The 13748-nt window shown below is 42.2% G+C and overlaps 1 pseudogene; it reads left to right on the forward strand.

Moving 5' to 3' along the window:
- The first annotated feature begins 606 nt into the window (after nucleotides 1-606).
- On the forward strand, nucleotides 607-12880 carry LOC136454628 (importin subunit alpha-1b-like; annotated as a pseudogene).
- Nucleotides 12881-13748: the final 868 nt, after the last annotated feature.

The raw sequence follows: 13748 nt of genomic DNA on the forward strand, positions 1-13748 counted from the left end.
CCTCTACCTACGGCTACACGGCACGTCAGCACCTATCGACTTGGTAGAGCTGGTCCACATGGAAGTCTAGTTCTCAGATCCCATGTTCGTACATGGTATAAATGCGACACCCGACCACCCCCACCCGACCACCAACGCCTCCTCTTGTAGTCTTGTTTCCATCTAAGCCACCGCTTCAATCGTCGCACACTTAGGTTGTTTCCGACAAGATGAGACGAGACAGCATCGGAGTGTGCTCGCCATCCGAGATGCCGTTGCGGCCGAGCGAATAGGCGGAGTTACGCCGGAGCAGCTTCAAGGCATTGGTGAGTGCGGCCGACGGGCTGCGGCGGCGCGTAAGCGCCATGGATAGCATCCACAAGGAGAGCCGCAGGAGCGCCCTCTAGAGGAAGCGCTGCTCCGAGGCGGCGCCGCATGCGCAACCGCAACCGTCGGCCCTTGAGAAGACGGTGGGTTCGGCATTGGTGTTTTTATTTTCGTTTTCCTTTTGTTCTACAGTAGATTTGTTCGTTTCGTTCTGCTTCATTTACTGATTTTTCTTTTCTCTGTATGTATGTATCTTGCGGGTGTAGTTGGCGAACCTGACGTAGTGGGCCGTGGGGTTAATACTCGGATGACAGCAGCATGCAATTTGAGGCGGCCAGGGAGTTCAGGAAGTTGCTGTCAGTCAGTATGTTAGCTTTTTCATAGTTAATTTTCCAATCCCTGCCTTTTTCATTTGCATAATAAAATAAAACTTGTCTGAATTTTCTTGAACCTTTGGAATCGTAGAGAAACTTTTCGTCTAATAAATACTACTGAATTTGCATTCAAATTCGTTGCTGTGTGTGGTTGTCCAAACTGCAACCAAAATATATGTTTATCTTCTCTGATCATTAACAATGGATTCAATTTTCAGAGCGGGATCCCCAAATTAAGGAGGTTGTTGAATGTGGAGTTCTCCCTCGCTTCGTACAGTTGCTTTCCATGGAGGACTACCCTCAGCTCCAGGTATGTGCAGTGACTCTGCCAATTCAACAATGCTACTACTTTTGAGGCAGATTCAGTCTTAAACTGTTGCACTAGCTTTATGACTCCGAACAAGTGCATTGTAGAATGCAGATATAGATATTGTTTGTAGTTATATTATAAACTCAAAATTGGTCTTAAACTGTTTGTAGTTATATTATATACTTGCTTGATTGAAGATTGTATGGTGTTATAATCCCAATCTATCTATGATGAATTGTGAACTTGCTTGAACATTGAATGGTGGTAATCCTGATCTGTTTATGATGAAAACTTACTTTTTCTTTTCTGGTTTTGTTGTGTGTCACACCTGATTTTAAGGATAAAATCAGGTGTGACAGATTTGTATCAGAGCTATATTGACTGTAGGACGTAAGCCTAGTTAGCAATGGTCGTTTTAGCTTCTTTTGCTTCACTCATTTCATGCTTTCTATTTCACCTTTGTTATTTGCTAAACTTTTATGCTTCTTTTGCCTTACTATATTATGAAAATTATTGCTTCTAATCTAACTAAATCTAATTCTGTAGATGCCTCGTGCCAGTAAGACTGTCGCATCAGCACCAGAGGTTACTACCCGCCTCGTGGTTTGTCCATAGAACCTGAGGAGGAGGAACCCCAGGAACAAGAATTTGATTCGCCAACACCTGTACCTACGCCTGAGCCAGTCCAGGAGGAACCCAGAGAAGTCAAGGTCGTCCAACTGTCCGACGATGATGATGAGGAAGATGTCGTTGAAGAGGATGAGCCGATCCCGCCCCTAAGATGGACGACAAAGGTCTGGTATAAGCCGGGGTGTGAATCCTCTATTTCGCACCACCGACTCATGGGCATTCTTCAGACTTACTATGGAGATTGGGATGTAGCTGTGGAGTACATCTACAATGAACATATGCACCCTCTAGAAGACACCTATTGGAAGACCAGGGTGTGCATCTCCATCAAGGACGAGCAGAAAGGCATATATCAGCTGGATTCAAACTTTGCACATCATGCTCACTGTGCCACCATGGAGGATAGCATAGAAGATACAGCCACTGAAGCTTGCATAGGCCTTCGTGGTCGTCAATTCGAGGATATGAAGGATGACCAATATCGATTCCTCCCTCACCAACACCCAGAATTAGGATGGGCAATGATGGACCCGCAGGGCACGGATCGAACAACCCAAGTGATGGTACACTTTGGCTGAGTTCGTAGCAAAGATTCACCGACTGGAGGATCAGTTGAAGGCACAACAGAAAATCATTAAGAGACACCAATAGGTGATAGATAAGCAAAGGGTGTGCCTCAACCTGCTAAAGATGTACGAGAAGCTTCCCCATAAACCTCGTCCATAGATGTTGGAGTCCCTTTTATGTAATAAAACAATAGTAGAACGAGTTAAGTTGAGTTTAATCGACTCTATTAGTGTGATGCGAACATTGATGTGCCTAGTTAATTTGTTATTATGTTTATGTGTGAGTTGGATTTTTGTAATGGGTGCTGGAACTTTGTGGGCCTGTCCTCAAGTTCTATAGTTAAGAATATTAAAGATTGGGTCAATAAATAAATAGTTGGATTTGGTATATCTTATTCTCTCAGAATCTGTTTTTTCGAAGCAGTATGCACTTATCTCCATTCCAATTAAAATCTACCCGACCAAAAATTATGAAATTTTTATGAGAATAACTAGACTTAAGTATCTTTCCAATGCCTCTAGAATCACCCACACATCTGATCTGGTTTGTGAGATATCGCTGTTTCAAGATAAAGTTTCTGTGCAGTCTGGAATCTAGGAACAATTTTAGTTCTACCCTACTTTTTAGTAACCTAACGACATAATCTGGAAATGTGGTCTGAATAAAAGTTGTAGATAATTTCTTAATCTTTCCAACTATATAAAGTAAGCCTCTTTTGGATATCTGGAACTCAAGATATAACTGTTTTACCGAGTTGTTGATGTTGAGACTCGTCTAGAAAATTTTCAGAATGTATTCTAACTTAGAAATCTCTAAAATTTGAATATTTGTGTTGGATAGCAGATGTCTGGAAGAGGAAAAGGCCGAGGTCGTGGAGGTATTCCCCCACATCCACCACCGCCGCCGCCACCGATAATTGAGCAACTTCTGGCAGTGCAGACACAGCTCATGCAAGCGTTGGTGCAGAATCAGTAGAACCAGCAGGTTGGTGGAGCACCGCGTGACAAGCGTGGTGAATTCTTGAAGGGTCATCCCCTGGTGTTTTCTCATGTCACTGATCCACTAGAAGTAGATGATTGTCTTCGTGCAGTGAAAAAACAGCTCAACATAGCATAGTGCGATGATCAGCAGAAATGTTGTATGCTTCAGGATAGCTCCAGGGAGAAGCTCAAGACTAGTGGGAGTCATTTGAGTATGGACGTCCCGCTAATGCTTCTCCTATCACCTGGCAGGAGTTTAGAGAGAATTTCTGATCCTATCATATACCTGAAGGATTGATGGAGCTCAAGCAGGAGGAATTCAGAGCTCTGAAGTAGGGATCTATGTCTATGGTGGAGTATCGTGACAAGTTTGCTCATCTGTCACATTATGCTCCGAATGAAGTGGCTAATGATGCTGACAAGCAGCGCCGCTTTCTCAAGGGTCTGTATCATGGTCTACAGCTCTAGCTTATGTCCAATACATATCCCAACTTTCAGACACTGGTAAATCATGCCATTGTTATTAACAATAGCGCAAGGAGATGGAGGCCAAGAAGAGGAGGCTTCAGGGACAGGCTCTGGGAGCAATACTCGTCCACATACCAATCCTCAGTAAGGCTTTCAGCAGAGGTTCCAGGGACCACCCAATTAGTGGAATCGTGGTCAATACCCTCAGCGCAACCCGACCCAGCAGCGGAATGGTAATCAATGTCTCCAGCAGCAGAGTGGTCAGCTGACACCACAACAGGGAATATCCAACAACACTCCCATGAAGACTAGTGCACCTAGTACCCCCAACGTATGCAATCATTATGGAGAAGTTGGACATTATGCTAACTATTGCCCCAGGAAGCAGAATCAGCAAACACCCCTAGGGTCAGCATAGTAATCAGAAGGGAACACCGTAGAAGCCAGCACCTAACACAGGAAAGGTGAACCATGTGTCTACCGAGACGACGCTTGCGAAACCAGAAGTCATGCTCGGTACGTTCGATGTCAACTCAACCCCTGCCACTGTTCTTTTTTATTCTAGAGCTTCACATTCATTCATATCACAAGCATTTGTTAGAAACAATAGCATACCAATATGTGCCATGCAAAATCCCATATTAGTAAACTCACCGGGAGGAAGTATGCAAGCTTCATATCAGTTGTCTTCCGACTAGTCCATCCTTGAGGGGGGTAGAGTTAAAGTGAGCCCCATTGTGTTGAGGACATCTGACATTGATATGATTCTAGGGTATGGATTGGATGATGCAACAACAAGCAGTGATTTAGTGTAAGGAGAGGGTAGTTGTTGTGACCACACCGAATGGGCAAAGAATTAGTGTAGGATGTTGTAGTGCAGAAAGCAGCCGATAGCCACAGTGAACCAGCTTGATGATAGCGTCTACAAGGAGGAACCTAGTAGTGAATGAGTTTCTAGATGTGTTCCTCGATGACTTACCAAGTATGTCACCTGACCAGTGACATTGAGTTTATTATTGAATTATTACCTGGAACTGCACCTATAGCTAAGCGTCCATATAGAATGGGGGTTAACGAACTAGAGGAAGTTAAGAAATAAATAAAAGGAGTTATAGGAGAAAGCTTTTATTCGTCTTAGTTCATCACCTTGGGGAGCACGGGTTATATTTATTGACAAGAAGGATGGTACTCAGAGGATGTGCATTGATTATCAGTCACTCAATGAGGTTACTATCAAGAATAAGTATCCATTGTCTAGAATTGATGACTTGTTTGATCAGTTGAGAGATGCTTGTGTTTTTTCTAATATTGATCTTCGTTTTGGCTATCATTAGTTGAAGATTCATGCAACTAACATACCCAAGATAGCTTTTACTATGAGGTATGGTTTGTATGAGTACACTGTTATGTCCTTTGGTTTGACCAATGCACCTGCCTACTTTATGTACTTGATGAATAAGGTGTTCATGGAGTTTTTGGATAAATTTGTGGTGGTATTCATCGATGATATATTGGTATTCTCCAAAACAGAAGAAGAGCACATTGAACATCTAAGGTTGATCTTGTAGAAGCTTAGAAAACACAAGTTGTATGCTAAGTGAAGCAAGTGTGAATTCTGGTTGAAGGAAGTTTCTTTCCTAGGCCATGTTGTCTCTAATGGTGGAATAGCAGTAGATCCAAGTAAGGCTAGAGATGTGATGAATTGGAAAACCATCAACTAATGTGGGAGAGATTCGAAGTTTCTTGGGATTGGTAGGATACTATAAAAGGTTCATAGAAGGGTTCTCTAAACTTGCTAAGCCAATGACAGCTTTGTTGGAGAAAAATGCTAAGTTTGTGTGGTCGAGAACTGCCAGGCTAACTTTGAAGAGTTGAAGAAGAGGTTGACTACCGCTCTAGTGTTGGTTTTACCAGATTTGAACAAGAGCTTTTCGATCTATTGTGATGCATCTCGTCAAGGTCTAGGATGTGTTCTTATGTAAGAAGGAAGAGTAGTGGCCTATGCATCCCGACAGTTGAGAAAGCATGAGCTGAACTATCCTACTCATGATTTGGAGTTAGCAGTAGTGGTTGATGCTCTGAAGATATGGAGGCACTATCTTATCGGACATAAGAGTGATATTTATACCGATCATAAGAGTCTGAAGTATATTTTCACTCAAACGGATCTGAATATGAGATAGTGTCAATGGTTGGAGTTGATCAAAGATTATGATCTGGAGGTACATTATCATCCTAGAAAGGCGAATATTGTTGCCGATGCTCTTAGCTGGAAGAGTTATGCCAATGAGGTGCAAGTGGCACCTATGTCAAGTGAGTTGTGTGCTGAGTTTGAGCGACTAAATTTAGGGCTTTGTCACTAATGCAGTGGAGTTGGTGTTGGAGTCTAAACTTGGAGCAAGAAATACATAAGGGCCAGTTACAGGATGCTGAAGTTGAAAGAGATAGCAGAGAACATAGTGATTGGCAAGGCAGCAGGTTTTCTGTATGGATGATAATGAAACTCTAGTGGTTTGGGAAAAGACTGTGTGCCTGAGGATAAGGCTATACGAGAGGCAATTCTTCAGTGAGGCACATGAATCTGCTTACTCTATTCATCCTAGAAGTACCAAGATGTATTTGGATTTGAAGAAGAAGTATTGGTGGTACAGATTGAAGAGAGATGTTGCTAAATATGTTGCTTTACATGATACATGTCAGAGAGTCAAAGCTGAACATCAAAGACCTACAAGGATTGCTACAACCAATGAAGATACCTGAGTGGAAGTGGGAAGAAGTTGGTATGGACTTTATAGTTGGGTTACCACGAACTCAGAGATGGTTATGATTTAATTTGGGATAATATTGGATCGATTAACTAAAGTTGCTCATTTCTTACCGGTCAAGACTACCTATACTGGTCCCCAATTAGCTGCATTATATATGGAGAGGATAGTGTGTCTACATGGAGTTCCCAAGAAAATTATGTCTGATCGAGGTACTCAATTTACATCTCATTTTTGGCAGCAAGTACATAGTTCATTAGGAATAAAGTTGAATTTTAGTATAGCATACCATCCTCAGACAGATGGGCAAACTGAGAGAATTAATCAGATATTAGAGGATATGTTGAGAGCTTATGCATTGCAGTATGGTACTAAGTTGGGACAAGAGTTTGCCTTATGCAGAGTTCTCATATAACAACAGTTATCAGAAAAGTCTCAATATGGCACCTTTCGAAGCTTTGTATGGACGAAAGTGTAGAACCCCGTTGTTTTGGAATCAAATGGGAGAAACTCAAGTATTTGGACCAAATGTTTTAAGAGACGTAGAAGAGCAATGTAAGGATGATCAGAGATAACTTGAGAGTGGCTTCAGTCTCGACAAAAGAGTTATGCCGAACACTAGGAGAAGAGAATTGGTTTTCGAATGTAGGGGATTATGTTTACTTGAAGGTGTCACCTATGAGAAGTGTGAGAAGGTTTAATATGAAGGGAAGTTAGCACCAAGGTATATTGGACCTTTTAAGATTTTAGAGAGACGTGGAGAAGTAGCTTATCAGTTGGAATTGCCTGAGAGTTTGTTAGGTGTACATGATGTGTTCCATAGTGTCTCAATTGAAGAAGTGTTTGCGTATACCCGAGGAGCAGATACTATTAGAAGAACTTACAGTTAAGGAAGATCTCACTTATGAGGAGTTTTCGGTAAGGATTTTGGAGACAGCAGAAAAGTTATGAGGAGCCGAGTTATAAAGATGTGTAAGATCCAGTGGAATCGGTACACAGAAGATGAGGCTACTTAGGACAGGGAAGAGGGATCTAAGGAAAACATACCTATAGTTATTTGAGTAAGCATCAGTCCGAATCTCAAGGACAAGATTCATTTTAAGGGGGTAGAATTGTAACACCCTAAAATTTACAATATTTTAAAAAAGTGGAATTTGATTTATTATGTATTTTTGTGGGCATTTGAATTTAGGAAAATAATAATTTTACTAAAAATAAAATCAAATATAAGGTCACAATCATGTATGTGCATTCATGTTGCTGCATATTGTTTTCTTGTATTGTGTGGTTTGAAATTACATTTCAAAATGATTTGAATTTGCATTCAAAATTTGGGTGGAAATTAGGAAAAGAAAAAGAAAAGGATTTTTCCTTCCTTCTCTCTATTCCGGCCTGTTGGCCTGTCGCTGGCCAGTCTTCCCGCGTGGCCTTGTTTCCTCGCGCTGGCCCGTCTTCCTCAGCCGGCTTCCAGTGCTGGCCGCCTCATTCCCTCCTGCGCCCGCTCTGCGTGGCCCAGCAGCGCTGGCCTAGTTCGCCGAAGGCCCAGCCACGCCGTTCTCCTCTCTTCCCTCCCCACTGACGCGCTGGGCCTACCTGTCATGGCATCTCCATCCTCCTCTGTCTCATGACTGGCTCGGACATCACCGCGCCGACGCTGCCTGTGTTCGACCCTGCCACGCCTCGTGAGCTATGCCGCCCAAGTCTCCATGCCCCATAAATACCGCCCGAGCCTACGCCGCCTCCCTATCCCACCTTGCTGCAAGATTTTCATCCTCGCATAGAGTTCGCCGAGCCGCCGCTGTAGCCCTAAGTGCCGCCATGCACCATCCCGCGTGGGTCATCGTCGTCACGCCTTCTCCACCCGCGAAAAACTTTCGGTGAGATCCCCACCCTCTCCTCTCTCTCCCGGACTTTTCCGTTCGAAAAATCAAGCACCATAGGCCCTTAACCATTGTCTCCGGTGAGCTCATCGCTTCACCGTCCATGGCGCCGCCGCGCTCGTCCTGTCCGGCCGGCCGCCGTCGCCTCTCACCCACCTGATTGAATCTCAGCCGCTCAAGTCTAATCCGACGGGCCCAGATGAAGGATACCCCTTCATTTTGGAATTTTGCAAAAGAGTCCTTATAAGTACTTGAGTCTTAACCCGTGGTCCATAGCGCCTTTTCATATTCTGTTTTCTTCTTTTGAAAGCGTATTTTGCATCGGGTAGATCTAAAATACGTTTTCAGCTATTTATAGTTTTGCCACTAGATTTGTTTTAGCCATAAAATCTCAGTTTTAACTTCGATTTGATCCGTTCAAGTTGTGTTAGGTTCATAATTAAGTAATCTACATGTTTATACTACTGTTAAGTAGGTTTTCAACTTTTAAAATTCAAGGTTAGATTTAATCTATTATTTTACTAAGAGAAATCTTGTTTAATTCATAACTTCTTCGTTTTAGCTCCGATGTTTGTGATCTTCGCGTCTGTGTGTTCATAGCGAGACGTAGATTCATTTTCCAAACTTTTCATCTTGGTTTTATGCTATTAGTGTACTATTCTAATTTATAGCTTTTGTTTGCTATGCATGATTGCTTCTGGGTGCTTGTATGTTGCTGTGATTATCGAGTATAGACGGTGAGCAGTTCGTGGGTGACCAAGAGTATTACTTTAACGTGTCGGATCAGCAGGAGTACTTTGCTAACAAGTATAGCATGGGATCATCCTTGTTTCCTATTCACTTAATTTATTAAATTCATATTGCATGTGTCATTTTGATAGGAATTCTCTAGAATTGAACTTATACCTTGTCACCTACGGGATATGCATTGGGTAGCTTTGCTAGAGCTCAATTAAACCATGATCTTATAACTTGACTAATGGTATATGCAATAAACATTAAAATATGACTTTTTAGCAACTTGGAATTAGGGGGCTGGAGTATTTAGCTACTTTCTAAATGCTTCAGATTCCTCTCCCTAAGAACTTATCCGTAAGTGATCATCCATGACTTACAGTACAGCTGTGAGGGCTACATGGCTCTGACTTTAGCTCAGTATGAGGACCTTTTTCTAGCTTATTAGTGGTTACCTTTATTGGCGTAAGAATGGCTTGACGAATCTGGTATAGGACAGTCCTCTATTCTTATGTGTATAGCCGTGGGGGAATTGTGCCATTTGACAGGGGGTTCCTATATCTGTTTGCCTGAGTGAATCTAATGGTCCTAACTTATTAGACGAACCTTTGAAATGCTTCATAGTGACCCCTGCCTACTCACCTTGGAAGTGTTAGGGAGTAATTAACCCGGGCATATGGGTATCACGACTCACAGTGAAAGTGTACAACCTCTGCAGAGTGTAAAACTGGTATATCAGTCGTGCTCACGGTCACGAGCGGCCTTGGAACATTTACGGAATAGATGAACACTCAGAATTATCTGTTTATGCTATTCATTATTCATGTTTACATTGATCATGTGTTTTGCATTGGAAATTGAAACAACTTGTGCTACTCTTAAGCTAAAATTAGTGACAACTAAAAGTTGAATGATGTTAAACTTGTGTCAAGCCTTTTGAGCCTCATGAACCCCTATGTTACACTTGTTGAGTACGACATGTACTTACTGCTTGTTTATTTTCATTATTTGGATAAAAATCCCGGATGGGATAACAGATAGCTTTGGTAATGATGATTTCCCTGAGGACTACTAGACTTGTGGTCAACCTAGTTGACGTCCCTGTGATATGGAGCTTCCTTGAGAGATTTTTTTCTTTATACTTCTGCTACATTTATGTGAAGACTCTGTTTTATTCGTGATATAATAAACACTTGTAATGATACTATTCATAATTTATCGGCTTATGTGTGTGACTGATCTCTGGGCGCATATAAATTTTGCATTCCTATTTTATTCTTAAAATTGGGTGTGACATTGTGGCTGCAGTTTGAGGCAGCATGGGCTCTCACAAACATTGCGTCTGGATCATCAGAGGACACCATGCTGGTTGTTAATATTGGTGCCGTCCCCATCTTTGGCCTCGTTCGTTTCGCTGAAAAAACAAGCCGAAACACTGTTCCAGCTGATTTGTTGTGAGAGAAAAACACTGTTCCGGCTGAAAAAACAAGCTGAAAAAGACGGATTATAAGAGAAGCGAACAAGGCCTTTGCGAAGCTTCTCACCTCACCAAATGAGGATGTTCGTGAACAGGCATGTTAGGAAACAAACTATCACTGTTTAAATTGCGCAAACATTTCATGCAATTAGTGGCACATATAGTGTGTGAAGTATAAAAGGATGATTTGTTTCAAATTTGTAGGCTGTGTGGGCCCTGGGCAATGTGGCTGGTGATTCTGCAAAGTGCCGTGACATTGTGCATGCACATGGTGCGTTCTTTCCACTACTTCAGCTGTTTAATGGGAACCCTAGACTCTCGTTGTTGAGAACTGCTACCTGGTCTCTCAGCAACTTTTGCCGTGGAGAACCCAACTTTGAACATGTATGGAGGTCCTCTCTCTGATGGTGTACTAGCTACATATGTTGTTTAATGACTGATGGTTGGTTGGTTTTGTGATCAAGCAGGTGAAGCTGGCACTCCTAGTTTTGCGACAACTCATTCACTCTGAAGACGAGGCAGTCCTTAGTGATGCCTGCTGGGCAATGTTTTACTTGTCTCGTGGTACTGATGACAACGCCGGGATCGAAGCTGTGATTGAAACTGGAGCATGCCCTCGACTTGTTGAGCTTCCTTAGGTAAGTTTTTCCTTTTTATATTAACTCTAGACTTTATAGTTTGAGAAATATAAATACAAATTCTGACGCACAAGCTACTAAAAAATGATTTAGCCATCCTTTACCTTCGGTGCTCCTTCCTTCTCTGCTTGTGGTTGGTAGCATTGCCGCAGGGGATGAAGTGCATACTCAGGTATTCTTTCTATCTAGCATCCAATATCAGATATTGCTTTAGTATATCTCTTATCAGTCTTTGTTGCCAAGATAACAAATCATGACAAATTTGAGCATAAAAGAAAGCATAGAGTGACATTTATCTAGATGGTAGTGCAACTTGTGCAATAATGTCCTCTCTGATTGGTAAATTATAGTTGTTTTTTTTCAGTTAGTATGCTACCTGGTATGTATTCTTTATTATTCTTGAATTTTTTTCTTCTATCTGTACTTTGGCACCTTATGATTCTTTGATCAGAAAAGTCTATTAGTCTATTAGAACAGAGTAAACTGATTCATTACATACCTCTCAGTTTGATTCATCATATTTTTGGTAGTGCATTCTTCTAAAGTGTCTTGTGTTATGCCAATCTATGCACTTCTGCTGATTTTTTTCCCCTTTTTGTTTTAGATTTTTGTATTTCCCTTGATTAATATTCTTTTTTATGCACGTTCATGTTACTAATGCTTCTTTTCCCTTGCTTCAGCGTATAGTTGATCATCAAGCACTTCCATATCTTTTAAATCTTTTGATAACAAATCAAATCAAAAGCGTCAAAAAACAAGCTTGCTAGACAATCTCCAACATCACAGCTGGAAACAAGGAGCAGATTCAGGTTTGTAAACCTCAATGAACATTTCTATGTAGCAAATTGATAGGGTTGAAGCATATAAAGCTATAAATAGCGGTATACTTTGTATTGTGAAATTTCACATTTGTTGGGAAGCCACCATGTATTATTGATGGGGGGACATCTTAAGGCGGTGTTCGCTGGTCTGAAGGAGACCAGCCAGCCGGCTGGTTCCCCTCACGCGACACTGTTCATCTATCTAGCCAAACAATGTTTCTCTCACACAACCAGCCAGTTTCAACCAAGATTCTGCCAACTGAACGGGGCCTAAATTCATTTTGTCCCTTGTTTACTGATCATAGTTTACTGAAGTAACTTGTACTCATGTTCTAGGCTGTGATTGATGCGAACATAATTGCTCCTTTGGTCCATTTGGTGCGTACTGCTGAGTTTGCTTGTCAGCAATGAGGCTGCTTGGGCAATTAGTAATGCCTCATGTGGTGGAACACATGATCAGATAAAGTATGCTAGCTGATCTTCTTTGTTTTTGTGCTTCTGTGCTCTTATGCAAGCACAAGCACCAATCTTTTACTAACATATCATTTGTTTGCTAGGTACCTTGTAAGCCAGGGTTGCATTTAACGCCTTTTGTGATATCCTTGGTCATTCTGACACTAGAGTATTGACAGTCTGTTTGGAGGGCCTTGGGAATATCTTGAAGGTTGGGGAGCAAGAGAAGGACTCAGGGGCTTGCGATGTCAACATGTATGCACAGATGATTGAAGATGCTGATGGTTTGGACAAGATTGAGGACCTCCTGAACTAATGACAATGACACGGTATATCAGATGGCGGCTCACTTGCTGGAGACGTTGTGGGTTGTAGAAGATGATGTCATGCCCTCAGAAGGGAATGCACCCCAGACTGGCATCCACAATAGTAACCAGCAGGTCTCTGTTCCACCAGGGGTTTTCAAATTTGGCTGAAGGTATGCTTGTCTTCACTGGTTGCTCAAATTGGATGACATGCTTGTCTTGGTGAGTTTGCAATTCAGATCATGTGATGCTTTGTTACTATGTGGAACAGCTTCTCAGCGTTCATTTGGAAGGTAAAATGTGGGCACTGGCTATTTGGATTGGCCCTTCTCACCACGAGGGGAGAGGGTTCATGTTGCATTCGTGGTTGGGTCCTGTCGTCCTCATCTGAGGCAGTCGTCGTGGACTCGTGGTCACTGGTCAGTCCTTACAAAAGCAGTATCAGGGTCGTCCGAATATTGGTCAACGGGCTGCGCAGCTATTTTGCATCATGCTGTCTCTATCTTCTGTCCTGTGGTTGATTCTTGTGGTCCGTAATTCTCTATCTGAAGAAGTGAATACTGCAACCATGCCTGGCGTTGATCATGTTGCTTGCGTTGTCGGAGTAAACTCTTCTTGCTTTTCACCTCTCCTTGTCAAATGTGGTTTCGTTGTTATCTGTTGAGGTGAAAGAATAATAGGTGGTTGGCTTTCATCAGGTCATCTCTATGCAGTACTGTAAAACGTTATGGCATATAAGCATCCTAGTGGTTTTCTACCCTAGTTATTGTTATTAGTTTGTTACTGCAAAGCGTGGACCGTTCGGCTGGCTGAATCTTTGAATTGTTGTGAGACAAAAACATTGTTCTAGGTAAAAAAACAAACTGAACAAGTCGGATATGGGGTAAGCCGAACGGGGCCAATTCGTGGGTGCCTTGTAACTTTATGGGCATATTAGGCCTGGCTTCATTCGGCTCTGGCTCCTTTCACTGCGCCAAATAGAAGAGAGATGCGTACAACAGTTTCTTGATACAGTGTAGCAAGCTAGAGCCGGAGCTCC

The sequence above is a fragment of the Miscanthus floridulus genome, chromosome 5 (genome assembly GCF_019320115.1).
Source record: "Miscanthus floridulus cultivar M001 chromosome 5, ASM1932011v1, whole genome shotgun sequence".
NCBI lineage: Eukaryota > Viridiplantae > Streptophyta > Magnoliopsida > Poales > Poaceae > Miscanthus > Miscanthus floridulus.